General features: G+C 47.1%; 1 protein-coding gene across 12 annotated transcripts in view; it reads right to left on the bottom strand.

Annotated features, from left to right (window-relative positions):
* Positions 1–17,574, bottom strand: part of LOC135910419 (uncharacterized) — a 299,314-nt gene that overhangs the window by 27,595 nt on the left and 254,145 nt on the right. The window contains exons 1-3 of one of the 12 annotated variants that reach the window (XR_011509975.1): positions 6,816–7,178; positions 5,960–6,046; positions 4,278–4,394 (exon numbers count right to left, since the gene is read on the bottom strand). The exons of 10 other annotated variants lie outside the window; for them this stretch is intronic. The gene's annotated coding sequence lies outside the window, so the exon portion shown is untranslated. Of the gene's footprint in view, positions 1–4,277; positions 4,395–5,959; positions 6,047–6,815; positions 7,179–17,574 lie in introns of those variants that run through there. One more of the 12 variants, XR_011509974.1, reaches the window with a different exon arrangement.

The raw sequence follows: 17,574 nt of genomic DNA, 5'->3' as shown, positions 1-17,574 counted from the left end.
ATTAACCCTGAAAGATACGAGACAAATTTTGGGTATTTTTAACTAAGCAAGCCTCCAATGCCTGGGTGCCTTTGTCAATTCACTTGTGGACTGCAATGCACGTATATTTTCAGCAAAAATAAATTAGGCAGCATATGCACAACAGTCATGTTGTATGGTCTCCCTTCCCTTGCTGCGCAAATTTTGTCCTGAAAAGTTACAAGTTCAAGTTCAAGTTTATTCATCAATGATGTCAGATTTACAAGAATTGTATGCAAAATGAGCATTACACAGGGAGTCCCAAAGTTACAAACTGTCAGGGGGACTCCCATACATGAAAAAATAAAAAAGACAATACAGATCAAACATTGGTTACGGTGGCATTACAGACTAAATAAGAAACAGCGCGAAAAAAGAACTCAAAACTGTAAGGCAAAAAATTGCGAAGAAGACTTCTGTAGTGAACAAGCAATGCAAATGTAAAATACAATAAAAATATGAGTAATAAACGTGTAGTACAATAGCTAAGTCAATTATGATTACACTCACAAAGGCAGTGGTTAGGATGAAGAGAGTTGCTGCATAAAGTATTTCTTAACCTGATTCTTGAATATGTGCTCTGTGGGGGATGATTTTATGGTATGTGGAATAGAATTCCATAGTTTTATTCCCGAAAATGTGGTAGTGAACTTACCATAGTTTGTGCGCACTTTAGGCAAAAGACGATTATCGAGTTCAGAGAACCGAGTAGTGTTAGTATTTACAAAAGTTTCAGTAACAAAGCCATCTATGTGTGCAATATTACGAAATAACTTATAGATCACGATTGTTAACTTTAACTGAAAGAGCTGATGAAGAGGATGAATGTTTAAACTGCAATAAAGTGGCGTTGCATTCGATAGGAAATGGCTGAAAGTCATGAGGCGAATCGCCTGATTCTGCATGCGTTGAAGTTGGCTGAGGTGAGCGAGGTATGTGTTTCCCCAGGCTGATATGCAGTAAGATAAATGGCTGTGAATGTGTGCATGATAAAGGGAATGGATAATGTGTGGCTGAAAGTACGAGCGGGTTTTGATTATGGCGCGTATTCCAAACGATATCTTACGGACAAGTGACTGCGCATGAAGATTGAATTTCAGATGCCTGTCTAAAACTACGCCAAGAAACTTAGTGCTAACAGATATTGGTATTAAGTTGTTTTCAAGACGCACCGATATAGAGTTCGAAATTAGTGTCGGGGAGGAATGAAAAACCATAAAAACCGTTTTTAGAGGATTGATGCACAACATGTTCTTTTGACACCAGGAAGTTATGTTATGCAGATCAACGTTAACATTTTGCTGTAGCTCGTCGACATCGTTAGCACAAGTAAAAATAGTGGTGTCGTCTGCATATAATATACAGTCTGTAGTGGTTAGAACACTAGGTAGGTCGTTGATAAATAGCAGAAACAGCAGCGGGCCAAGGATCGAGCCCTGAGGAACGCCTTGATATATGTTCTTAGCAGATGAGAGTTTGCCGTCAATCTGAACAACTTGAGTACGATTAGTTAGGTAGCTAGAAATAAGCTGAAGTGCTGGGCCAGTTATGCCGTAAGATTCAAGTTTATGTATTAGAATTTTGTGATTAATGGTGTCAAAGGCTTTTGTTAAATCTATGAATACACTTCCAACCAGCAGGCCTTGGTCGATTGCCTTCTTGACTTTGTCGGCAAAGGTTAGAAGCGCAAGCTCAATTGAGCAACCCTGCCGAAAGCCATACTGTTTAGGTGATAGTAGACTAAATTTTGCTAGGTAGGATGATAAACGTGTATGAAGTAGTCGTTCAATGATTTTACTGAAAAATGAAAGAATACAAATAGGCCTGTAGTTATTCAGAAGTTCACGATTGCCTTTTTTGTGAACAGGTGTTATTTTACCAACTTTCAGAGAACTGGGAAATATGCCTGCTTTAAACATTTTGTTAACAATATCGGCTATGATAGGAGACAGTTCATTAGAAACTAACTTGATACGTGATGGGTGAACAGAGTCTAGGCCAGGTCCAGTAGACCTAAGCAAAGATATAACATGAAGAACTTCCTTTTTGCATTCGTAGGTCGCAAGTAAAAAGAATGAAGATGACGAGGCAATGTTGGTAATGGGGGATCTGTTTGAGAATCGCAAGTACTGCTAAAATACTCGCTGAAGGCATTCGCGATATCAGTTGGGTGGCAGTATGTATGTGTCTCAGTTTTTATTTTTGTTAAATGCTCACGGCATTTATTATTTAAGAATTCGTTAATGACCTGCCAGTTGCACCTCGTATTATTGGCATTATTCAAAATCTTGTTCTGAAAGTAATCTCGTTTAGCACATTTAAGTGCTGCTGCAAGCGTGTTAGAATATTTTTTGAAACGAGATTTAAGTTCACAGTTAAATGGTTCACAAATTACGTTTTTGTGGAGCCGATTTTTCTTCAATATACATCGAAGTAGCGCTTTCGTGACCCAAGGTTTTCGAGGGGAACTGAAGAAACGAGTTAGGATAGATGTAGCAGTGCATTCATGAATGCAGCGTGTAACTTCAGCCAAGAACAACTGATAAGCCTCTTCCGCGGAAGATTCACAGAGTACTGCGGTCCAGTCATTTGACTGTATCATAGAAATAAATTTTTGAGAGTCGAAATGTACTTTCTCTTTCTTTTCAGTCGCTTTAGAATTTTCTCCAGCTAAAGTAAAAAATACAGGGTAGTGGTCGGTTATGCTGTGCTCGATGACTCCTGCCGTATGATCTGTAGTAAAGTTGGTTAGTATGTGATCAATTAACGTATTAGATCCTGTCATGTCACATCTAGTTGGAGAAGTGATTAGAGAAGCAAGGCCATAGCTAAGAAAAGACGCAAGATAATCAGAACATGATGGACTATTAGGGTCGATAATGTTTATGTTGATGTCTCCGCAGATAATGACATTTTTGTTTTCGTTCGCAACAGTGTGCAACAATTTTTCAAACTGCAGACAAAACTCAGAGTATGACGATGATGGTGAACGATAAATGCACGCTAACACTGTGTTCCGGCCATCAATTGAAAAAACACTCTGATCAAATTCTAACCATATAGATTCGCAGATCAGATTACAAAAGGCAAGATCATTGCGGCGTTTGTATGGCAATGATGATTTAATAAATATGGCAGATCCGCCGCCACGTGGCGTAGCACGATAGCAGTACTCTGCATTGTACTCTGGTAGCGCATATAAATTTCTATCGTCCGGTGACAACCATGTCTCAGATAGACAGATAAAAGAGAAGTTGTGATTAATTATGGAAAGAAATGCTATGAGGCTATCATAGTTTTTTCGTAGACTACGAATATTGAAATGTATTAGCGATAACTTGGAAGTTTCATCACTGAAATGTTTTTTAAGATCCTGACAAGAAAACATTCTTGAGCAGGTTTAAGATATGCAGCCGCAAACACTAGTAAGCTAGGTGAAAACAGTAAGATCACCCGCACTAGAGATCCGGTACACACGGCTGTCATCTGTCTTTCGCGCCTTGATTACGCAGTGGTCTGTCCAGAGGTGTTTCCAGCCTCTTGCCTTTTTCAACTCAAGAGCTTGTGCAAACAGCCGCTTTCTTTCTTGCGTAAGATGTTCATTTACGTATAAAGGCTTCTGATCCTTTTGTGGAAACCCAAGGTTCACAGCGGTCAAGCGAACCTTGCGTGCCTTTTTCACGAACTCAGTTTTTTTTCTCGGGAGCAAAAGCGTGCAATAATATTTGTTTCCTTTTTAGCTGGTACACGATGTGCAGTATCGATATCCTCAGGAGCGATTTTGCATCCTATAGCATCACCCATAGACTGAACAACCGCAAGACAGCTTTCACCTTTAGTTGCAGGGACACCTTTTATTTCTACGTTATTTAGTTGGGAGTACTGTTCCAGTTCAGAAACCCTGCGCGCCAAGTCGACATTTTCATCTTTCAAAGCCCTGTTTTCAACAGCAAGATCTATATTCTGCTTCTTAACCGTCTCGAAAAGTTCATTAAACATGTTCAGGCTATCACGCATCACAGCAACCTCAGCCCGTAAAGCGTCCATTTCTTTTGACAACTCAGCATTGGTCGGCATTGTGTAAACAGCACGAAATTTGGCAGCAGCGGCAGCAGTATGCACAGAAAAAAATATGGTTGGAAAGCAAAGGAAAAAAAAAGACCAACCTGTGGCAAAAGTAGAAGTAGATTAGCAACTTGCTCGCGACCGCAACCGCCGCAACCGCCGCAGTGATGCCTGCTTATATGTGGGAGCTTGGCCGGTAGAGGGCAGACGCAGCAGACCAGTCACTATCGTGACGAGGTGGTCAGCTGGGCACCGCACGTGTAGAGGTGATAGCCTTTCCTTGCTTCGGCTCGTGGATTGTTCCGCATATGCTGTGGCAAAAGTAGAAGTAGATTAGCAACTTGCTCGCGACCGCAACCGCCGCTGCCAAAAGTGTGAGTGTGTTTACTGTTTACATGAACTGATTGAATTGAAAATTGAATCGAGAAATGCAAGGAGGCAAGCGAGGCTTGCTTGGTTAAAGATAGCACCAAATTTGTCCAGTGCGTGTCAGAGGCACTGTGCTGTATTCCTTTCACATGTGGTCAAATGTATATAGCGCAGACTGGCTGGTGCCTAAATATGTACCTGTGAGATCACCATATTTAATTCAAAAGACCAGTATGCTCGTCGGACTTGGCCACACATATCTGCAATGGGGCTTCAGGCCAGATTAGGATTGTTTATCTGTTTTCACCCATGGCTGAAAATTGGCAAGAGAAATCAGTCAGGCGCACCACATAAATAACAATAAGTGTGAGCCAGCCCCCACTATCAATGCATGAAGAAAGGCATCCTTTGTAGATTACAAGGGATAGAAATTAGTCTGTGCCTATTTACTTCTTTTTATGCAGACACCGTTTACCATGATTTTATGCCTTTGAATTATACCTTCTGCCATCCCTCTCAAATTAACTGGTGCACAACATAAGTGCACATCCAGTGCTATTTTTGTTAGTCCTTCCAACAACTTAAACAGTCAGTTGTTAGCCAAGGTCATGTTGCATAGTCTCCCTTCTCTCACTGCGTAAATTTTGTCCTGAAATGTTACATGAACTGATTGGTAAATTCAAATGGACACTACAAGTTTCGCCGAGTGGACACAGCTGGTTCTCAGAAATGCACAAAAACAGTGATGGGTATCTGTTGGCATCCTGTAGTGTGTGCAAACTAGCTGTGACATTGCTGCAGTAAACACACTCACAACTGCTACAATGCCTACCAGCATGAATAAGGGCAGCTTGCAAAGAAAAGAATACGAAGAAAGTGAGAGAAAAAATAGAAAGCTTACCAGAAAACACCTCACTACTTAAGTAACTGCAGCACAATGAATACTGGCCTTCCTATTTCATTTCAAGAAATTCTAGTTCATCAAATGTGTATTTGCCAGTGACAGTTATTCTGAGAACAAGACAGACATGATTGTAAATATCAATGTTAAACAATGGTAGGCACACTGCGTGCTTAGACCTGTGACATATATGGCACACTACACTTCGAATTCTTACATGGACAAAAACAGCACATGTGTGTTTCATGTGTGTATCATAAGCAGAAAGGAAAACAGGGAAATATGGGCTACAGCATAAGAAACAGTTCCAAACAAATGAAACCAAGATAAAAAGAAACATACTGTGTAATAGGCAAAAATAAAATGGACTTGCAGCCAAGCAATTGATGCGAGAAAAATACTAAACGTCAGGACATGCGACGTGTAGTTTTAACAGAACAAGATAATGTGTGCATAATATCTACAAACACAAATAAGCAGCAAGTGGAATGATGTTGCAGAAATATTTAGCCTATTTAGCAAGATGAATTAAGTAATATGTCGATACACTTATCCACTAATGACACTGAGATCCTACTTTTGTGAACACATACACTTAAAGCATACCTGACATATCCATCCAGATTACACGCCGTGTTGCTGCAGCCATGGCCACGGGTTATGTGGACACTGTTGTGGGTCACGGCTTCACCACTACAAAGAGAATTCTGTGTTAACTTATAGCTGTGGCACAGTAAGACTATCACATAGTGAACACATGCAAGGAGCATGTAAAAACAGTCATGAAAACAATGCCTGCACTGGTGCAGGGTGGCAACAGAGCACAAAGTCAAAGTTACTGATGAATGTCACGATAACAGGGACCCCTTCAACAAGGCAAAATTTCACACGCAGGAGCAGCAGCGCATTACATGAATGTTTGTTTACATAACGATTCTAGAGTTTCTTTCATAACTTTAAGTAACTATCCCTTGTAATGTTTACTTACGTCGAAGTTATGGCAACACTCCTTCAAAACAAACTTGTACTAGTAGCACGCTGTGATTGCTTACATTTTTTTCCCCAATACTGCTCGTAAATCGAAAACCTTGTAAGCAGAGATTCTCTACAACGTCGAATCATTTATAAGCGAGGAAACGTCATAGCAGTAAGAATCGGTCAAGAGGTAGATGAGTCGTTATCATGCGACTTCAGCAGAAAAACGGGAGCTCACGCACAAGCGCGCATGATGAACACGATTATTTCTGAACGTAATCTTTCTCATCAGAAGAAAACGCTTATCAAGATTTTCAATTCTGCATTATGGCAATTAATTCGCGCAACTAAACTCTGACACCCAGCAAGCATCGGCATAGGTTTCACTGTTGTCGTGGGAGTTCTCTTTCCTACGTTCGCAAGGCACCCTATGCCCACACGAGATGCACGCACAACACGTGTGTAGTTAGCAAGCACGGTTACTCACCTTTTGAACGGCCCGACGCGGTCGAAAAGCGCCCTCCAAGTTGCCAGTGCTTCGATGCTACTCCCAGCAGACATACCGCTGCATAGTGGACGAGCAGTGGCACGCTAACAACACGCATTATTTCTTCGCGACGTCCACCCAACTTTCCACGACAACCAGAGACAAAGGGAACGCACTCCACAGCATGAACATCGTTGGTCCACATTTCGCTGGCGCGCCACGCACACGGCGAGTTTGCAGCGAGACACAAGCTGTCTGTGGCGCTTATGCGCACGCGAACTAAGTCACATTTGGTTACAGCAAACACAAAAACACACGATCTAACAAGCACATCGTTGCAGCTCGCACACCCCACCGACTCGAAAACAGAGCGACAGACTGATTGGATTGGATTGGATAGGAAACGGGACGGTAGGTGGCGCCACGAACAGGTCGGTTGGGGCCAGCCAATGTCTCGGCTAGCGTCATCTGAGGATTTGTGCGGCTGCCTAATTGCGCATAGCTGTTGCAAGACAAAGAGAACCAAAGATAAGTCTATATTGTAAGCTATAGCTTGGCATAGAAAGAAATTCTATAACGCATTTTCAATTTGAATCGCTTCGGCTATCTGCAGCCAGCAAAAGCATGGCCTTCGAGATCTGAAAATGTTAACCCTATAGAAAGCCGTTGCGGTGACGCTATTCGAACGATTTTTACTTCAGTTACCTCTCATAAAAACCGTGAATTACGCATTTCGCTGCTCCCCGTGCTACCTGCGCCGTCACTTCAATTTAAATAACTTCCTGCTGTCGTTCACATCAACTATATAGCCTCAGACATCGTTGACGCGATCTCCGAGCGACACATGTGCAGTGTGCGATGTTTTAGTGCCCGTTGCAACAGTGTCAGTCGGAAATCATCAAATCTGCTCGTGTGGCGCAGCTTACACCCCTGTCGTCCGTATCTTGCTTTCGTGTTGGCGTGTTTAACGTGCGCGGGTTGCACTCCTCTCGCTCGTGCCTTCTGTGTTGATCGTGCTACCCACGAAGATTCCTCGAAAAGCCCACATGTCTCGGCAGCGTGCATTTGTCCTATGTGGTATATGCCAGAAGTGTGCGCTGGCGTACGGTGTGCGTGCAACCAAGTACTACAGTGCGTTCCAGCAAATAGACGCTGCCGCTTACGCGCAGTTTCTTTTTCTTTTCTTTTTTTCCCCGTCGTGGTTGCTCAGTGGCTATGGTGGTGTTGGGCTGCTGAGCTCGAGGTCGCGGGATCGAATCCCGTCTTCGGCGGCCGCATTTCAATGGGGGCGAAATGCGAAAACACCCGTGTACTTAGATTTAGGTGCACGTTAAGAACCCCAGGTGGTCGAAATTTCCGGAGTCCTCCACTACGGCGTGCCTCATAATCAGAAAGTGGTTTTGGCACGTAAAACCCCATAATTTTTTACTCGCAGTTTTCCATGTCATGATCATGTCAATCTGCAGAATTGTCGGTTTGCCACTTAAAGACTAGTAACACATCCGAGTAATCAAACTGCCCAGAACAAGGCATACGCTATAGTTTGGCACTGTTTACCAAATGTGATAACGGGGTAACACAATCTTACAGTGCTCTTTAAAAAGGAAAGAAAATGACGTTGTTTTGTGCCTAGCCCTGATATATTGGAAGCGTTTCCAGAGTACTCGGCGCTCACGCTGTGTTATATCGTTTTCTTCATTTTTGTCTCTTAGACTGCCCCCAACGATGAATCAAAACCACTCCCAGCAAAGGCCAAGGGTCCGAGTGTCTTAATTAACTGTATCCTAATTAACGGTACCTTACTTAACATCGTCTTCATTAACACCAATGGTCATGAGTTCGACTCCCACCAATAGTCATGGGTTCGAGTGCTTTCATCAACTATATCTTAATTAGCTATACATTAATTAGCATCGCCTTCATTAACGACAACGTTCGTGGGCACAACTCCTACACAAGATCATGGGTTCGAGTGTTTTCATTAACAATATATTAATTAAATATGCCTTAATTAACATAAACTTTACCAACTAAGGCCGTGGGATCGAGTGCTTTAAGTGACTATATTAATTAACAGTACCTTAATTAACATCGCCTTCATTAACAACAAAGGTCGTGGGTTCGATTCCTACCCAAGGTACTGGGTGCGAGTGACTTGACTGTTAGATCTTAATTAACAGTGCATTAATTAGCACCATCATCATTAACAAAAGTCGTGGGTTCGAGTGCCTCAAATAACTGTATCTTAACTGTGCTCAATTAACACCGCCTTCATTAACACCGATGATCGTGGGTTCGAGTGTCTTAATTGACTATATATTAATTAACACTACCTCAATTAATATCGCCTTCATTAACAACAATGTTCGTGGGTTCGATTCCCGCACAAGGTAATGAGTTCGAGTGACTTGATTCCTAGGTCGTAATTAACTGCGCCTTAATTGGCATCGTCATCATTAACAAAGGTCGTGGGTTCGAGTGCCTCAAATAACTGTATCTTAACTACGCCTTAATTAACAGCGCCTTCATTAACACCAAAGGTCGTGGGTACGAGTGTCTTAATTAACGACATAATAATCAGGTGCACATTAATTAACATATTAATTAACATGCTTCGACTTCCACTAAGGGTGGTACGTGCGTTCGAGTGCATTAATTAACTATATCTTCAATAACTGTCTTAACGGTATCTTAATCAACACCAAAGGTCGTGGGTTCGTAGCCTTAATTACCGCCAAAGGTAGTGGGTTTAACTCCCATGAAAGGTTGAGAGTTTGTAACCTCTTTGTACATCGAGTGCTCAGGCCGACAATGCCGGATTTTCCGGCTCATGAGCCATTTAATGCTATCGCATTACAAAGAATTTTTCACGACTTGGCATCGTACACATTCATACGTGATGTACTTTGACATTAGCAATAACACAAAAAAGCTGTATACTCCTCTCATCAGAAATCTTAAGGTGCATTGTCATTTGAGTCTCTGATGTACTTGTGATGCCAAAAAACATTAGACGATGCATTTCTTATGCATGTCTGATGTCACCTTAGGAACACATCACGTCCTCTACAGAAAGTCATGGTTCATTTTCATAAGGGTAGGGCGCAGCGCTGTCGGCACTGGTCGGGCGTCAGGTTGGGAGACGGAGCACGCAGCAGGAAAGCCTCGGTTTGCAAATTATTGCCGTGCGACTGCCCGAATCAGAGAGATGGCTGGCGCTGGTTGGCCAGCGGTGGGGTAAAGTGGCCGTGGATGGAACGGTGAAGGATTGTAGCCTCGAGCTCGCGGCAAACAATACGTGTGACGTGCTCATTTAAGGATGTTGAAGTGGTGAGCTCGACACAAGATGACGCTGCAGCCGTGTTAGCGGCCGGGAGAAGTGTGAAATGAGGTTTGCGGCTGTTCACTAGCTCACAGCGGCGGCATTACTTCACAATGACGTAGACGGTGGCCACATTATTCTAGACGAACAAATTTAACGCGTTTGTCGCGATACCGTTGTGTACGTGGCAGACTTTGTCAACCTCGGCCATTTTCTCTTCGAATTTCCGGCATTGACCGGGCACGTCTTGCATGCCCGAAATATACGATTCAGTAGAAGACACAACTCGGGTAGCAAGCTCTTTTCTAGCAGCCAGCTGCCGACCGGTGGGATTTTCAAAGAGGTCGCTGAGCTTCTCCGTGAAATCATCCAAGCTAGAGATCTCCTCGTGTGTCCAGAACCTGACACGAGGAGTTCCACCCAAGTAGAATAGGACATTCGCGAGCATAATGGTAGGGTCCCAGCATTTGTTTCGGCTAACACGATCATACAGGCTGAGCCCGTTCTAAACGCCGACATTATCTTGGCCGGAGAATACACTCTAAAAATTTTTACACCTTTATGAGTGCATAAAGGGTGTTCGGTTGTCCCATGGCACAACACCCTCACGTTTAAGGGTTAAGATCAAATTGTTGGTGGGAACCAATGATGGTATCTTGTTTGCCGACATTTCCTTGGAAGTAAAATGGATGACAGCTGTGACAGGAGACATAAAAGTGCATTAAACTAAGTTTCAAATATGCCGCTATCAAATTCTCCTGTCGCGTTTCTCGGTGCGCCCAAGGCTGTAAGAATGCTTACATAGTTTTCAATTGCGTCTTTTCTCGTCGCACGTCTAGCTAGAGTTTATTTGACGTCCTCTATAAATTTTAAACGCCATAGTCGTAGGGGTGTTACTCATGGGACAATCAAACACCCTTAAGGGTGTAAAACCTTTTACTGTGTATACTAGGATCGCAGGCACTGGTAGCCGTAATGTAGGTGGTTGTCGGGGACGCACGATTAGAAGCAGACTAGGTCTCGTCACCGGGAGCCACGGCGGAAAGCAGGGCCGTGCGGCCGCTGCCAGGACGGGGAACGGCACCCTCCATCAAACTGTTACGTGAACGAAGGACTAAGAACTGGAGACTATTTACAGCGCACATTTAAAAGATAACTGCACCTCTGGCCAGCTCAGCCGTCCGCTCGAGAGCCAGAGAGCATTCGTCGTCTTTGTCGAGGCGCCCACGTGCATCGCCCACAAGAACCGCGCAATACGTATGTATCAATATTGACGCGTGCACTTATCTTTATCGGGCGACCACGTTTCGCCGCCTAACATGTGTTATCGGACAGCGCGGGACGCGCCTGCATGTATCCGAAATTTCTGGAAGGTTATAGATGCTTCTATTCGCTGTCTGTTGTCGCCGAGCCTTATGTTATCTGATTTCATCGCCTGCCGCGAATGGTGTAGAACTTTGTGGAAGGCACGCGGGTCCCAACGACTAGTCTGGAACATTCGATGACTGTTGCATAAAAGCGGACGCGCTTGACCCACTGATCAGATTTTCGACGATCGCCGACTGTGTTCGCCGCTATCGTTGCGCTATACGTGTAGCCTGTTTTGTGGGCACAGGTTCGCCCAATTTAATTTAGTCCTGTCATTCACAGTGTTGCTACTGTGTTCGTCAACGTCACAACCAGTGACATCTGGTGGAGGTGCTAGTGCGTTCACGTACCGAACGCCCCGCAAAGCTGCGATCCAAGCCCGAAGCCCGAGGACAAAGCGAACATCGCCCAATACCAGCGTGCTAGCCGCAGACTGCAAGGACTGCCCCCAGATCACAGACTTCTGCCTGAGTTGACAAAGAAGATCGTGGTCAAAATAACTCCAGTGGCTGCCCCAGCGTCCCCCGTTATCCTACAACAACCTCGGGACCCACCGTCCTTCCATGGAGCAGCGACTGAAGACCCAGAATACTGGCTGGTGACCTACGAACGAATCGCGACATTTAACAACTGGGACTCCGACGACAAGCTGTGGCATGTATACTTTGACTTAGAAGATGCCGCCAGAACGTGGTTTCAAAACCGGGAGTCGACCTTGACGAAATGGGACCTCTTCCGTAGCGGCTTCCTGCGCACCTTTACGAGCGTCGTGCGCAAGGAAAGGGCCGAAGTCATGCTGGACGCCCGAGTGCAGCTACCTAACGAGAACGTTGCCATCTTCATGGAAGAAATGATCCGTCTGTTCCGCCACGCCGACCCGGATATGCCCGAGGAGAAGAAAGTCCGCCTTCTCATGCGTGGTGTGAAGGAAGAACTTTTTGGCGCAATGATACGAAGCCTACCGAAGACCGTAGAAGAGTTCCTTCGCGAGGCCACCAGCATCGAGAAGACACTCGACATGCGGAATCAGCAATTCAACCGCCGTACAAGCTCTACCCACTACGCAGGAATTCAGTCACTGGCCACGGACGATCTGCGCGAGACCATCAGGGCCATTGTGCGCGAAGAACTGCGCAAGGTCTTGCCTTCGTCGCAGCCTCAAGTGGCCTAGATCGCCGACATCGTGAAAGAAGTGCACCGATCGCTTCGAGTTCCTGAGGTGCAACCAGAATCACCACAGCCCCAGCCGGAAGCGATGACCTACGCCGCCGTCGCACGCCGTCAAGGCACCCCTCCGCGACCCCGCCAGGGCCCTGTAACGCCACAATTCCGTCGTCCGCCGCCACCGCCACCAGCACGCCCAGCCGTCGCCCACCGCACCTAAGCGAGGAAGACGGACATTTGGCGAGCCCCCGACCACCGCCCGCTCTGCTATCTCTGCGGAGAAGCCGGCCATGTGTACCGCCGATGCCCATACCGCGACTTGGGACTGAAAGGGTTCGCCGTCAACGCGCCGCGACCACAGCTTGGCGAGAGCCCACGTGACATCGCCGATTACCTCGCCGCTACTCAGTGGAGCCCTCGACGGCTGTCCTGTTCGCCGTCACCAGGACGCTACCTGTCGCCACAGCGCCGACCATACGCCGGCCCATCCCGGGGCCGCTCTACGAGCCCATATCCGGAAAACTAAAAGCAGCAACCGATGGAGGTGCGGTTCCTGTTCGTCGAACTTACGAAGATCCTCCGCCGCCGACGAAGGCGACGAAGAGCCCATCTCGAAGACATAATAACGACCCGCCGCCGTCCCGACGAAGTCAGGAAGCCAAGACTACACCGACGAAAAACGACTTGACGACGCGACGTTCCAGCTTCAGTGCAACACGACGCAGCCGTGATTCGACGCGAAGACCTAACTGCAACGCCAGACAAAGAGCCACCGACCTCGACGTGCTTCTCGACGGCCACGCAGTTACCGCCTTAGTGGACACAGGGGCTGATTACTCTGTCATGAGTGGACACATAGCCGCCCAGTTGAAGAAGGTTAGGACTGCATGTGAAGGCCCTCAAATTCGCACCGCTGGAGGACACCTGACTACGCCGACTGGAATCTGCACGGCAAGAATAACCATTCATGACCGGACTCACCCTGCCACCTTCGTTATCCTCCAACACTGTTCACGAGACGTCATTCTCGGTATGGACTTCCTGAACCAAGACGGCGCAATCATCGACCTAAAGTCGAAGCCAGTAACGCTGTCGGAAGATAAAGCGATACCGCCGGAGAGCCCTCGTAGTCACCATGCCTTGAGTGTGCTCGAAGATCAAGTGAGCATCCCGCCTCGCTGCAGCATTGTTATTTCTGTCGGCACCGAAATACCTGTTGACTTAGAAGGTGTCATCGAGGCGACCAACGTCTACTGCTAGACCGTGAAATTTGCGTCGCAAGAGGGATCACTCGACTGCTTGGAGGGAAAACTGAAATTTTGCTGACAAACTTCAGCCAGGAGTTCAAGTTCATCAACAAGGGCACGACGATCGCGTATATGGAGGAAATTCTGGAAACCAGTAATGCGTTTGTCCTCTCGGATTCGGGCACATCTACCCCGACAACCATGGTTCCCGAACCAGACTACGACATTAATCCAAGTCTCCTGGTCATTAAGCAACAGCAGCTCAGAAGCCTGCTCCGACGATACAAAGGCTGTTTTCGACGTCATCGAGGATTCGACAAACACCAGTCGCCAAGCATCGCATAATCACCGAGGAGTACGCTCGACCACTCCGCCGGAGCCCACCGAGTTTCGCCACGAGAACGCGAAGCTATAAGAGAACAAGTCGACGAAATGCTGCGCAACGACATCATCTAACCGTCGAAAAGCCCGTGGGCATCCCCTGTTGTCCTGGTGAAGAAAAATGACAGAACCCTACGTTTCTGCGTCGATTATCGTCGTCTGAATAAGATCACGAATAAGGACGTATACTCCCTCCCACGGATAGACGATGCATTGGATCGGCTCTGCAATGCTAAGTACTTCTCCTCGATGGACCTCAAGTCTGGCTATTGGCAAATAGAAGTCGGCGAAAGAGATCGCGAAAAGACCGCATTCATCATCCCACACGGCCTCTACGAGTTCAAGGTTATTCCATTTGGTCTGTGCTCGGCGCCTGCAATGTTCCAGCGCGTGATGGACCCGGTTTTAGCAGGATTGAAGAGGCAGACCTGTCTCGTTTACTTGGATGACGTTGTTGTATTCGCCGGAAATTTCGACGATCACCTTAGGCGGCTTGCCACAGTACTAGAGGCCATCAAGTCATCAGGGCTCACTCTGAAGCCAGAAAGGTGCCGCTTCGTTTACGATGAGCTTCTATTCCTAGGCCACGTCATCATCAAGTCTGGAGTCCGCCCTGACCCGCAGAAGACAGCTGCCATCGTAATGTTCCCGCAGACCATCGACAAGAGGGCAGTGCGTTGATTTCTTGGCATGTGTGACTACTACAGGTGATTTGTCAAAGACTTTTCACGCATCGCTGAGCGGCTGACCCAGCTAAATAAATGTGACGTCGAGTTGAAGTGGGAAACGCCGCAGGCCGACGCATTTCAAGAACTAAAACGACGCATGCAGTCGCCGCCCGTACTTGCGCACTTCGACGAGCACGCAGATACCGAAATCCACACTGACGCTAGTAGCCTAGGCCTCGGTGCCATCATAGTCCAGACAAAAGATGGACATGAACACGTGATAGCTTACGCTAGCCGGTCGTTGTCAAAAGCGGAAGGCAATTATTCTACAACCGAAAAGGAATGCCTCGCCATCGTTTGGGCTACAGCGAAATTTCGCCCTTACCTATATGGCAGGCCATTCAAAGTTGTCAGCGACCATCACGCGTTGTGTTGGCCTGCTAAATTAAAGGACCCTTCAGGACGGCTGGCATGGTGGAGCGGCCGACTACAAGAATACGACATCACTGTAACATACAAGTCTGGACGAAAACACTGAGATGCTGATTGCCTATCACGCCCCCCATTGACCCGCCGCCAAAAGATGACGAGGATGACGACGCCTTCCTTGGAATAATAAGCGCGGAAAACTTCGCCGAACAGCAACGAGGAAACCCGGAGCTAAAAGCCGTAGTCGAGTATTTGGAAGGGCACACCGACGTTGTCCCTAGGTTATTTAAGCGTGGATTGTCTTCGTTCGCGCTTCACAACAACCCACTCGTGAAGAAGAACTTCTCGCCAGTCCGCGCCAGCTACCTTGTTGTTCCGTCGGCACTGCATCCCGAACTACTGCACGCCCTACATGATGATCAGACGGCTGGGCACCTCGGTTTCTCCCGGACGCTATCGAGGATACATGAAAGGTATTGCTGGCCGCACCTAACCGCCGATATCGCCCGTTACGTCAAGACTTGCCGAGACTGTGAGCGGCGCAAGACACCGCCGACAAGGCCAGCGGGATTACTGCAGCCGATCAATCCTCCTTACCGCCCTTTTCAGCAGATCGGGATGGACTTGTTGGGACCGTTTCCGACATCAACTTCCGGAAATAAGTAGATCGTAGTGGCGACGGACTATCTCACCCGCTTCGCTAGAAGTAAAGCTCTACCGAAAGGCAGTGCAGTCTAAGTGGCGAAATACTTCGTCGAGAACATCCTGCTGCGACATGGTGCTCCAGAAGTCCTCATCAGCGACAGAGGAACGGCTTTTACAGCAGAGCTCACGCAAGCCATTCTGCAGTACAGCCAGACAAGTCACAGGAAGACAACTGCCTACCATCTGCAGACGAGTGGTCTCACGGAGCGCCTGAACAAGACCCTTGCCGACATGCTAGCAATGTACATCGATGTCGAGCACAAGACGTGGGATGCGGTCCTGCCGTATGTAACCTTCGCTTACAACACGGCGGTGCAAGAAACAACACAGATCACGCCGTTTAAGCTGGTTTACGGCAGAAACCCGATGACGACGCTCGACGCCATGCTGCCCCACGTCACTGACGAAGAGAATGTTGACGTCGCTGGCTATCTCCAGCGCGCCGAAGAAGCCCGACAGCTCGCCCGCCTACGGATCAAGAACCAACAGAGGACCGACCGCCGACACTACAACCTCCGACGACGCTTCGTCGAGTACCAGCCCGGCGACCGTGTTTGGGTATGGACCCCAATACGCCGACGAGGACTGAGTATGAAACTATTGCGACGTTATTTCGGACCCTACAAGGTCATTCGACGTACTGGCGCACTGAACTATGAGTTCGTCCCGGACGGCATTTTGCATTCACAGCGGCGCCGCGCACGATTTGAAGTGGTCCACGTGGTGCGCCTTAAACCCTTATACGGACGCTGACGAACTTCCTTATTTTGTTGTTTTCTTTGCTACGAGTGCTTCTCTTTATTACTTTCGTTTGCTCGCAGCATCGGGTCGATGCCTTTTAAGAGGGGGGTAATGGCGCGTGTACTTATTTTCATCGGGCGACCACGCTTCGCCGCCTAACATGTGCTATCGCACAGCGCGGGACGCGCCTGCATGTATCCGAAGTTTATGGAAAGTTATCGATGCTTCTATTCGCTGTCTGTTGTCGCCGAACCTTATGTTATCTGATTTCATCGCCTGCCGCGAATGGTGTAGAGCTTTGTGGAAGGCACGTGAATCCCAACGATAAGTCTGGAACATTCGACGACTTTTGTATGAAAGCCGACGCGCTTGACCCACTGATCAGATTTTCGACGATCGCCGACTGTGTTCGCCGCTATCGTTGTGCTTTCAGTGTAGCCTGTTTTGTGGGCACAGGTTCGCCAAATGAAATTTAGTTCTGTAGTTCACAGTATTGCCTGGGGGGGGGGGGGGGACACACTCGGTATGGCTCCCATTGGCCGTTTTCGAGCAGACGCTTTTTCGACGCTAGCGCCAAGGTCCCCTTCAATTACGGCACTAACCAATTGGCGACGCCAGAAGCAAAATGGCGGCGCACATGATTGTATACGTTGTCATGGCAACAGCAACAGCAGCCGCGCGGCACCTCGTCTCCCAAACGTTTTTTTTTTTCCTTTTTGTTTTTATTATGCCGC

The sequence above is a fragment of the Dermacentor albipictus genome, unplaced genomic scaffold, assembly GCF_038994185.2.
Source record: "Dermacentor albipictus isolate Rhodes 1998 colony unplaced genomic scaffold, USDA_Dalb.pri_finalv2 scaffold_27, whole genome shotgun sequence".
NCBI lineage: Eukaryota > Metazoa > Arthropoda > Arachnida > Ixodida > Ixodidae > Dermacentor > Dermacentor albipictus.
Note: the sequence above shows the minus strand (reverse complement) of the source record. Positions and strands in the feature narration are given on the sequence as shown.